Genomic DNA, 11,655 nt, shown 5'->3' with positions numbered 1-11,655 from the left:
GCCGCGCGCCTCCCGCCTCCCGCGGAGGACCCGCAGCGCCAGCGGGCGCCCGCCGGCTCCCTGCGTGCCGACCTCGCGGCTTTCCTCCCTCTTGCCCTGCCTTGCTTGTCCCCCTCCGGAGGCCACACATTCTCGGTGACACCTTGTAATTGTTTTCCTTTGTGCGGTGCCGGCATCGAACCCAGGGCAGTTACATATTTCATTGCAGTACTTATGGGCATTTTTGTGCAAAAAAGCCTAAAATCACATTACTTGGTGTGGGTTGCGAGGCCTAGAAGCTGATTTTTCCCCCCCTATTTTTTGGTCTTTTTGAGACAGGGTCTTGCCATGCAGTTCAGGCTGGTCTTGAGCTCGCTTTGTAGCCCAGGCTGGCCTCGAACTCGCACCGGTCCGCCCGTCTCAGCCTCTCGAGTGCTGGGATTACAGGCGTGCGCCATCACACCCGGCATTAGAAGCTGATTTTTAAAGCCGTGTTAATACCATATGTTGACTAGTTTTGCGCGCATTTGGATTTTTGAGAGCCTTCCGACCTTGGTAACGTTATGACGTTGTTCACCTGGGTTAGGATCATATAAAACTGATGCCTCCATTTGCCTTGAGCCAGTTTCGTATACCGTCTTATACATGGGGTTTCCCTTTTTTTTGCCACTTCGATTTTGCCTGAGGACCCTTAACGGTGGCCTCAAATTACATAATAGTGCTTCCAAAATTGGGAAGTAATTTCTCCTTTAAAACTGGCAATTACTTTATTATACTATTTTTAGAACGTGCTTTAGCTATGTTTGTTAGATTACTGGTATGTAAGACGTTCGTATAAGTAACTACGTTTTTGTAAGGAACTTTTGGATTGATTTAGGGGCAAGTTGGGCACTACAAAGTGGTGGTATTGGTTCGCCTTTCTTTCCCTTTTGAGGGTGCTAGGGATGGAATCCAGGGGCACTCGACTCCTGAGCTACATCTACAGTTTTTCAGTGTGGCTTTATCGTGATCATCTAAATGTCAAGCCAAAATTTTGGAGGGGATGGGGGTGTTTTTGAGACAGGGTCTCACTATGCAGTTCAGGCTGGCCTTGAGGCTCACCGCATAGCCCAGGCTGGTCTCGAACTCGAAGTGATCCTCTTGCCTCCGCCTCCCGAGTGCTGGGATTACAGGCTCACAGACATGTGCCACCACCCCCGACTAAATTGGTGGATGATTAGGCTGGGTGTGTGTGTGGTCATTTTGTTTGAGACAGGGTCTCACTGTGTAGCCCAGGCTTTTGCCTTGAGGTCTCAAATCGCCCTGCCTCAGCCTCTTGAGGCTGGTATTGCAGGCATGAGTCACCACACTGGACTTTTTTTTTTTTTTTTTTTTTTTGAGACAGTCTGACAATGTAGTCCAGGAAGGCCTTGAACGTGGTTATTTGACCTGGCCTCTAACTGGGTTCCTCTTGCCTCTGTCTCCTGAGTGCTGGAAGTACACCTGTGAGCCACCATGCCCAGCTAGGCTGAGATGTATTTTTTAGTGAATTTTTTTTTTTTTTTTTTCTTTCCTCTCACTGAGGACTGAACCCAGGCCTTCCTACTGAGCTACATCCTCAGCTCATTTTTGTTTTTGTCTCTTTAGACAGCTGTGCAGTTCAGCCTGGCCTGGAACTCACACCAGCAAACTATCTTGCCTCATCCCCGAGAATGCTGGGATTACAGGCCTGCATAACCATGTCTGGCACTTATTTTTATTTTGAGGCATGGTCTCACACAGTTGCCCAGGCTGGGCTGGAATTTGGAATCCTCTTGCCTCAGCCTCCCAGAGGGCTGGGATTACAGGAGTACACACTATCACACCTGGTTTAGGCTGGGATGTATTTTTAACATGGTATCAGACTGGCTATTGAAGACTCTATGAACACTTGTTTCGAGTTAATTTCAGTGTCAGATATTTTTCCTTGGATATTCTGTAGGAATATGGTACATTGTGAAATAACTGAGTGGGTGTCGTGTGTAGCTGTGTGAACTGGGGAGTAGATGGTCTGATTAGATAGAGCATTTGGAATGTTAGACTGTTGGCCCAAGAGTGTTGAGTGAGCTTCTAAAAATGTGTCTGAAGCCCCTTGATTCTACAGATAACAGAAACTGAAGGACTTTTATGGTACCTGAACCCTTGTGACCTTGAGGTACAGTTGAGGAAGGGTGAGGGAAGAGCCAGTATGCACATGGGCAGCTTTTCCCCAAGAGTTTCAGAACCTTTTTTTTTTTTTTTTTTTTTGGTTTTTCTCCTGTACCGGGAATCGAACGCACGACCTTGGGCATGCCAGGCAGGCGCTTTTGCCGCTGAGCTAAATTCCCAGCCCCTCAGAACCATTTTTTAGAAATGCAGATTCTAGCTGGGTGTGGTGGTACACACCTATAATTCTGAGAGGCTCAGGTTGAGGCCAGATGATCACAAGTTTAAGGCCAGCCTGGCCAATTTAACCACACAAAAACAGATTCTTGGATTCTACGTTAGTGAATGAAAATAACAAACTAGTCTAGGTTGCTTTTTTGGTGCTTGGGATTGAACCCAGGGCCTCACATATGCTAAAGAGATTATTCTCTAAAGGGATGTTCCCAAATTGGGACATCTCCACCTATGTGGGATATAAGCATTGAAGGAACTGAAAGCTACTCTTGCTGTAGAAAATATTTTTTCTTTTTTGGTCTTTTGAGACAGGGTGTCACTGTGTAGCGCATTCTGGCATTGAGCTTGGAAACACCCCTTTTGGCTCCCGAGCCCTAAGGGTATAGGCCTGTGCTCCCGCCCCTGCCTCTGTAGAGATTCTTGGGAGGGGTACTGGTGAATCTCAGCCTCCAACCCCAGCCCTGATTCCATTCATTCCTTTCCTAATGTGTGCCCCTAGGCTTTGGAAATTACTGGGAAGATAAGTATGACAAGTACAGTTCCTTTGGAGTTTTCAAGTTCTAGGTTAGAATTTAAAGGGGGCCTTGGAGATGATGGCAGCGCTTTGCCTCCTTTTCTCAAGCAGAGACAGAAGCCTCCATAAAAAGGCAGCAGTTGCTGCAGTTACTGTACTGGATGCAGTGTAGTTGGTGGATAGCATTAAAGATGCTATCCACCAGATCCCTCCTCCTCAGATAATGAAGAGCTGGCTGGACTACTGTTCCTCTCTGGAACACACTGTTTATTTCTCGGTATAGTTTTAAAGGCAAATACCAGCTCAGTTGAGGCAGCTTTTATTTGGTAGATCCCTTAACTATGTGAGTAAGCTACTTAGGAGACAGAAGAATTGGGAAATACTGTAATTACTAGACTTCCACAGAATAGATTGCTTTCTTTATGGGAGAACATTTAAGACATCATTTTCCTGTAGCATGCAGTGGTAAGTTTACAGTGAACTGTGGGGGGCTTTTTCCATAACAACCATGGCTCCACAATTACATTCAACTCTTTGTGGGGTGGGGGTGGCACTGGGGATTGGACCCAGGGCCTTCAAACTAGCTCTGCTGGGATTACAGGCATGCACCACCATGCTCAGCTCCAACCCCCTTTTAAATTTTTATTCAGAAACCGTCTTTGAAAGTTGCCTGGGGGGGTCTGGGGATTTAGCTCAGTGGCACAGCGCCAGCCTGGCAAGCGCAAGATTGTGAGTTTGATTCCCGTTACGGGGTGGGGGGGGGATAAAAAAACAATAAAAAAAGGAAAATTACCTGGGCTGGGGTTGAATTTGAGATCCTACTGCCTCAGCCACCCAGAGTACTGGGATTACAGGAATGTGTCTCCACACCTGGCTTCCACTCTTAAATGAACATTTGCAAGTCATTAACCTTGCTTACTGTCTCTATTTGTTTTTGCAGTACTGGGATTGACTGTGAGCTCTTACCACTGAGCTGCATCCCCAGAAGCTTGCTGTATCTTAAAACTAGACGTGACCTAGAAAAAAACCAAGTTGCTATTGATGTATATGAAACCTTTACGGAATAACCAAAGACCCAAAAGACGAAATAGTACCTTGGGTCACATGACTAATTGTGGCAGGAATTGAGAAATCCTTGTGGTGGGACTTTGGGGGAGAAAGAATCTTAGCTTTGGATGAGTGGAAGGAAGGTTCTTCAAAGGGAGAGCGAAGGTGGCAGGATGCCTTCAGTAAAGAGGTCCTTCCTGAATCACCTGGGCTGCTTATTAAAATGGTCTGTCTGGGCCGGGGATATAGCTCAGTGGCATAGCGCCTGTCTGGCAAGCGCAAGGCCCTGAGTTGGATTCCAAGTACCAGTAAAATAAAAATGGTCTGCTTGAATCAGCTGCTTGAGAAGTCAGGTAAAATGTATGTTTAACAAGTGCCCCAGGTGGTTCTGGAAGGTTTGGCGAGTGCTTTACAGGCTCCTCCTCATTTGGGCAAGTTTGAAAAGCCAAGAGGGAGGATCCTAGAAGAGTTCTGCTGTCTTTGAGCTTGGGGCCCAAGGCAATTCAGAAGCCCCTTGAGCAAGTGCATTTATCCCAAACAAAAGCAGTGTCCAAGAAGGGAAAGGAGTTGGTGTATTCATGAAAGTTGAAGGAGAAGAAACTTGAGGCTGTCACAGAAATATACGGTGGGAATTGCACAATTTACGGAGTGGGTTGGTGGGTAAATGTAATAGGTTTCTGTGTCATTAACTAAGAACGGAGGTGGAAGAGGAAGTAGTGGAGACTCAACATCAGTATGCCTTGAGAGTCACTGCTGCTAAAGCAAGATGTACAGGGCCTTTGTAGCCACTTAAGTAGTGGTTATACTTGGGGAATACAGTGGTGCCTCAGTTCACGAACACTTTTCTTTGCAAAGTTTGGTTCACAAACAAATGTTTGGCAAAATTTTTTGTTTGCGAACTCTGCATCAAGTGACAAACAGGATCACATCCATCTTCCCCACATGAACTGGAACGCAGCCATCTTTTCCAGAATTGTGGAACAAAAAATAAGTTCATGAACCGAAGTACCACTGTATTCGGAAACTTGGGAGTGGATGTGCATAGGTTTTGGCCCCTCTGAGGTAAACCCACTGGGACTTCATGGAGAGGAGCTAAGGTATTTTGGATTTGTTATTCCTAGAATAGGAAACAATCAGCCTGTCACAGAGAGAGTAACCACCCCCGCCCCCAGTGAAAGTCCTGGCTGCCCTCGTATCTCCTTGTGGCATCGGAGCAGCACTGGGAGCTGCATGGATGAGTTCACAGTGCCAGGGTGTGAGCGAGAGAGCGGAGGGAAAGAGGGGTAGAGGGAATTAGTACCATCCGATGTGAGTGTCTGTTAAGTTTTTTTGAGACAGGGTCTTGCTGTGTAGTTCAGGCTGCCCTAGAGCTTGTGATCCGTCTGCCTCAGCTTCCCAAGTGCTGGGATTACAGGCTAATACTATGCCTGGCTATATTTTTTTTTTCTCCTTGCATTATTAAAACACACCAGGAGGGGCTGGGGATTTAGCTCAGCGGCAAAAGCGCCTGCCTGGCAAGCACAAGGTCGTGAGTTCGGTTCCTGGTACTGGAGAAAAACCAAAAAAAAAAAAAATAATAAATTAAAAAATAAAAATAAAACACACTAGGGCTCTACTGCGATCCTCTAAGTTTTAATAGCCAAGTGTCTGAGTGTCTCGTAGTTCCATCGTACAGCCCAGGTAGACAGCACAAGTGAATATCAGGGCTGGATGCTGCCCTAAGTTTTTTACTGGTGTTCAGTTGTCACCCCTTCAAGTTAGGTATGGGGTTGTGGGAGGCATCTTATGTTTGTGCACATGCGCCGTACTGGGGCTTGGACCCAGGGCCTCCCGTGTGGTGGGCAGGCACTCTACCACTGAGCTCTATCCCCAGCCCATTATTGAGCGTTTAGAATTGGAGCAGTATATGTCCATGGAAGTAAATGCTTAGAAGTTACAGTAAGGGGTTGTTGCAGTGAGATGACTGGGGAGTCCATTAGTCTTGCTGCCTCCTCTCCTGCTGCTTTCCTTTCCCTTTTGCTGTTGTTGTTCTTAGTGCAGAGGCATGTTAGTTTTGTAGTACTGGGAATCAAACCCATGGAGCACTGAGCTATATCCCTAACTCTTAGAATCTTCACTGTTACCCAGGCTGGCTTTGAACTTTGGACTTTTGATCCTCCTTCCTCACCTCCTGAGTAGCTAGGATCACATGTGTGTGCTGCTATCCAGGCCTGATTATTAGGGGTGTTTTTGTTTTTGTTTTTTTTTGGAGGGGTACCCGGAATAGGGCTTAGGACCTTGAGCTTACCAGGCCGCTGCTCTGCCACTGAACTATGTTCCTGGCCTCTTAGGGAACAGTCTTGAGCTCAGTGATCTATATCTATACTTGGTTGGTGAAGGAAACAGACTAGGTAGAGCTTCTTCCAACATTGAGCTTCCAGTATGAAGTACAAAGTGAATTACCCTGGATTCTAATATATACCTTGGCTATAATAGTTTTCTATTGCCTTCTGTGGTTTGCTTTTGTGGATGGTAACTGTCATTAGAGTGTGCTGAAGGAAAATGTTTTTCAAGTCTTATAGATGAACCATCTGCTGAGGCATATTCTAAGAATTCATTTCTTTCAGATGGTGCTGAAATTGTAGTTGGAAATAATTTCATGACTTGATGTTTTTAATTTTGTTTTTTGTTTTCAAAAAAATTACAGACGTGACAAATGCCCATAATCTTTTATTTTCTCCCATAATAAATCTTTTTGGCTCCAAACTTTAAATATCATTATGAGTATTACTTGTCCCCAGAGGTGTGCAAAATTTTTTTCTCCTTGGTATTAAAAGAGTCATCATGATAGGGCATCTGGTAAGCCACCATCTAAAGGCAAAGCATTCTTTAGCACAGGAAAATTTGGTTTTTTTGTTTTTTGTTTTTTTGTTACTGGGGAATTGAACTCAGGACCTTGCACTTGCCAGGCAGGCGCTTGTGCCGCTGAGCTATCTTCCCATCCATAGAACAGGAAAATTTGATAACCATTTCTCATATGCTTTTATCTACTATATTGTCACATTCTCATGCACTTGGACTACTGTTAAGATTATTGGCTTGATGGATCTATCCTGAATGTGTCTGATTCTTTTAGTGGTATGGTGTTGTGTCTCCCTGTCAATACTGCAGATTGAACCCAGAACCTTTGACTGAGCCACATTTCATCTCTTACTTTCTGTTTTTGAGTCAGGTTCCTGCTAAGTTGCCTGGCTGGACTTGAACTTTCTATCTTCCTACATCAGCTACCAGGATGCTGGGATTGCAGGCCAATGCCACCATGCCCAGCTTTATCTCTTCCTTTAATAAGATTTTCTAAAAATTTGTTTTGCAGTCATTTTACATTTCTAGACATTTTCTACTTATTTTTTTCTAGTTCTTCAGATGTGCCTTTTTTCACAGCCTGTTTTGTATCTCTGATGTGTTTACCTCTCTCTCCATCTTCTACAGAGGAGCTGTTTGCCTCCTCTCTAGCTAGTAGCAGCGCCATCTGGAGAGTGGGCAGCCAGAGGGTCCCAGTGGAAGGCAAGAGGGCACAGACTGAAGACCCCACCTTTGCCAAAGCAAGGAGGCTTCGTTCTATTCGCCAGTCTACCTCCTCAGCTCTCTTTTTTTTTTTTTTTTTTTTTTTTTGTTTGTTTGGTCTTTTTGAGACAGGGTCTTGATATGCAGTTCAGGCTGGCCTTGAGCTCACTTTGTAGCCCAGGCTGGCTTCGAACTCACAATGATCCTCCTGCCTCAGCCTCCCGAGTGCTGGGATTACAGCATACACCACCATGCCTGGCTTTCCCTTTTCAAAATTAGTCCTGACCTGTAATCCCAGCATTCTGGGAGGCTGAGGCAGGAAGATTGCAAGTTCATGCCCAGCCTGGACAATTTAGTGACTTAGTGAGATCTTCTCAAAATAAATAAAAAGTAAAGGATTGGGGATGTAGCTCTTTCGAACGCCTTGAGTTCTAGCCTCAGTTCTAAAAGAAAAAAATGCCCGTAGGGTTCAGAGCCAGCTCCTCATCAGGTCTTCTCTTCACATCCATTCACCTAGGCAACCCTTCCATATCCCCTGCTTTCTCTGTCTGGACCCTTTCCTGCTCTGTCTCCCAGCTTTTTGTCTGGCTGGGTGAGAGGGGATAGTGGGAATTCCTTTTTTTTTTTTCCCTTTTTTGAGACAGGGTCTCCACTATGTAATTCAGGCTAACCTCTAACTCTCAAGCGATCCTCCTTCCTCAGCCTCCTGAGTGCTGGGATTATAGGTGTGCACCACCACGCCTGGTGAAGAATTCCATTCTTGAATGAATTTCCCTAATGATTGCCCGTTTGTGGACCTAGTTTGGAGTTTCTTTTGGGTGCCTGGGCAGAGCCATATCTGCCATTGGTGGCTGAGGCCACAATTCCCTCTCTTTGGTTCTTCTGTTATTTCAAATCTGTTTCTGTCTTCTTGAAAATCCGCTAAATTTTGGCTTCCTTATTTCCCAATATTATTAATTCATTCTTTAAAAATTTTTGAATATAGGTACTTAATTCCCAAAAAATCTTGGGAAAGAGGGAGAATAAATGTGTTGCATTTGGCTATCACGATTTATGACCAACAGGCCTGATGACTTAACCATGTACAAGATACCAATTTCAAGATGAGTTTTGGCTTGAAGGTTTTGTCTTGTCTTTGTTGTTGTTTTTTTCCAGTACCGGGAATGGAACTCATGACCTTGCGCTTGCCAGGCAGGCGCTGTGCCGCTGAGCTAAATCCCCAGCATGCCCCCCCACCTTTTTTAATGTGACATGGTCTCTGATACAGCCCAAGCTGGGCTGGAACTCAAAGTCATCATCCTGTCTCAGCTTCCCAAGTGCTGGGATTACAGGATTGTGCCACCACACCTGACTGGCTTGGAGGTTTTAAAAACATAGCTATTTTTACTTAAAAATATTTTATTTTTCTTTCAGTAGTAGGAATCAAACCCAGGGGCACTCTACCACTGACTTATATCCCAGTCCAGTTCTTTTTTTTTTTTTTTTTTTTTTTTTTAATTACATGTATGTTAGTCATTCAAGCAAGGATCTGGAAATTTGTAAACATACCCTTCCCTTTTGTCTTTTTGTGGTATGTACCGGGGATTGAATCCAGCACATGCTGCTGAGCCACTCCCCACCAGCCTTTAATGTATTTTTTTTGAGGCAGGGTCTCACCAGATTGCCCAGACTGACCTGTCCTCTGGCCAGGGCTTCCCAAGCACCTGGGAGTAAGAGGCTTAGGACACCACACCTGGCTCTCCCACTTTTAAGTGACTGAAAATCTCTTCACTGGTTTTATGTTTATACAAACTGACTCTCTAGTTTTACTTTGAAATCAAGAGCAAGGATTGGCATGCTTTTTCTGTAAAGAGCCAGCTACTAAATCTTTCAGGCTTTCTCTGGCCATATATCCGTCCCAACTACTCAATTCTGCGTTTGTGGTATGAGCAGCCGTAGATGATACGCTTAACTAACAGACACAGAAATTTGACTTTTATGTCCTTTTCACATCATGAAATTTTACTGTTAAGAATTTTTGTTAAGCATTTTAGATAGAAATGAAGCAATCTCCCTTAGCTCACCAGCAGCACAAAAGCACAGTGCTTGCCCGACGGGGCACCTGGGCCATGTGGGTGGCCCCCTGATCTGGGGGGAGCTCTGTGTTGTCAACAGAATATTCTTCTTGGCTTCCTGTTTCCATTTTTTTTTGGTACCAGGAATCGAACTCACGACCTTGAGCTTACCAGGCAGGCGCTTGCACCCATGAGCTATATTCCTGGCCCCCTATTTCCGTTTGTGACTGTAAAGGCAAATCCCTTCCTCAGTCCCCCAGGCACCAATGTTAGTGATGGATACTGTGGCATTTTGGGTTGTGCTTCTTGGGTTTTTTTCTCTTTAGCCACCAGCCAGCCAACCAATGAGCCCGGATCAAGCGCATCACAGTGCTTCTCTGTGGAGGGATTGCCTTTTCCTTCCAGGCATTTCCTACGCAGGTCTCTTGTGACTGCAGGTACCACTCAGCTTTTTCTGGAAAACTCTTCGGCATTCTTGTCTCCTCTGTGCCTGCTGCCTGGCAGAGAAAGGTCACTTGGATTGTCACACAGTGTCTAGGTCCTCATATTTTTAGACACGGGGTTGAAAGTCACAGCCTTCACTTGATATCTCTAATGCCGCATGGGTCGTGATACTGCTTTGTACACTCTGTCCCCTAGCAGAGTGTGTGCTGGGGGGGCGCGGAGCTTGACCTCTGGCTGTGCTGGCGTGAACCGGCCTGCTCCTTTGCTGATGCCAGCCTGGGAGGTGCCAACGAGCAGTCCAAGGTGCAGGTAACTTCCCCTCAGTGCCCTTGGCAGCGGAATGGCTAACGGAGTATCTGCGCTGCATCCTGCTGGACGGATTCTGGCACAGTTCACGGTGTTAACAGCCTGCCTCACTAAGGGAATAGCTCGCATTTAGCTGATCACTAGTCCATCTAGCAGAACTCAGTTATCTTCCAGTTACTAATTAAGTAGGTTACAGTTGTCACCAAGTGAAGAAACAAAGGCACAAAAAGTAGAGTTGTCTTGAATTCTATTACAGGTAGTAAAAAATGGAGCTGGGGTTTGAAACCAGACAGCCTGCCTTGCATCCCTGCCCTGGAGACCCTTGTGCCTCTGCTGTACTCACCCTGACCTTGCTGAGGCCCCTTGAGGTTTGACTGTACGGCTCCCACCCTGCTGGCTAAGTGCTACTGGTGCTCCTGTCGCATTTGGTCCCTGGTGTTCAGTAACAGATTTGGAGACAGGTCATGGATCAGAATACTTGATCCTAACTGAAAATATCTTCCTAAATTGACACTTTTAATGCAGTCCCTAGGGCCTGGGAATTAATGTCCTACAAGTCCATATTACATAACATTCGACGGCAGTCCCGTTCTCTCACCAGTTGGACCCTAGGAACACACCTCCAGCACTATCCTGCACTATTTGAGTTTTGATTTTCTAGCTGTATGTACACTGCAGTCACAGAATTGCAGAAAGATGGAGTTATATTTAATAGTGACTCAGGGTAAGTCATTTAAAATTGGGGAATTTTTTTGAAGCTAGGGTCTGGTCTCACTGTGAATTTCAGACTGGCTTTGAACTCACTGTGATCCTCCCACCTCAGCCTCTCCAGTGCTGGGACTATAGGGTATGCCACACCGGCTTAGTCATTTAGGTTTTTGAAATTCGGTTGCTCCTCTGTAAAATTGTGCGAATGACGCAGGAGTTAGTTGTCGAGAGGGCACTGGTAGCAAGAGAGCGTAAGTGTGCATGAGGTGCTCTGCCGGTGAAAGGCAGTCCCCCATCAGATGCTTGACAGGACTCTGGGTGCACTGTCACTAGGCATCCTTTGTTTTGTTGACATTTAATAGTTCTTTCAGTGCTGTGGATCAAACCCGGGCTGTACATACCCATGCTAGGTAAGTGCTCTCGGCCTGGCTCTCTGCTGCCAGTGCAGAAGTACTGTGCTGGGTACTGAAGGATGCAGTAGGTGGGGAGATGCAGTCGCTGACCCCAGGAACTTCGAGGGTCATGAGGGAAGACTGGAGAATGTGCAAGGGTGATCCAGGAGAGAGGAGCAGGCCATGTGTGAGAAAAGGCCGCTCAGGTGTGATCCGTAGACCGGATGGTAGAGTGCTCCTGAGTTCACCCCTGTACAGCGCCCCCCTCCCT

General features: G+C 45.9%; 1 protein-coding gene across 1 annotated transcript in view; it reads left to right on the top strand.

Annotated features, from left to right (window-relative positions):
• The window catches only part of Noct (nocturnin), a gene marked incomplete in the record, with an annotated part of 20,987 nt that overhangs the window by 873 nt on the left and 8,459 nt on the right, over positions 1-11,655 (top strand).

Source organism: Chinchilla lanigera, unplaced genomic scaffold (genome assembly GCF_000276665.1).
Source record: "Chinchilla lanigera isolate Chin_1 unplaced genomic scaffold, ChiLan1.0 scaffold00027, whole genome shotgun sequence".
Classification (NCBI taxonomy): Eukaryota; Metazoa; Chordata; class Mammalia; order Rodentia; family Chinchillidae; genus Chinchilla; species Chinchilla lanigera.
This window is presented reverse-complemented; position numbering and strand designations above follow the sequence as displayed.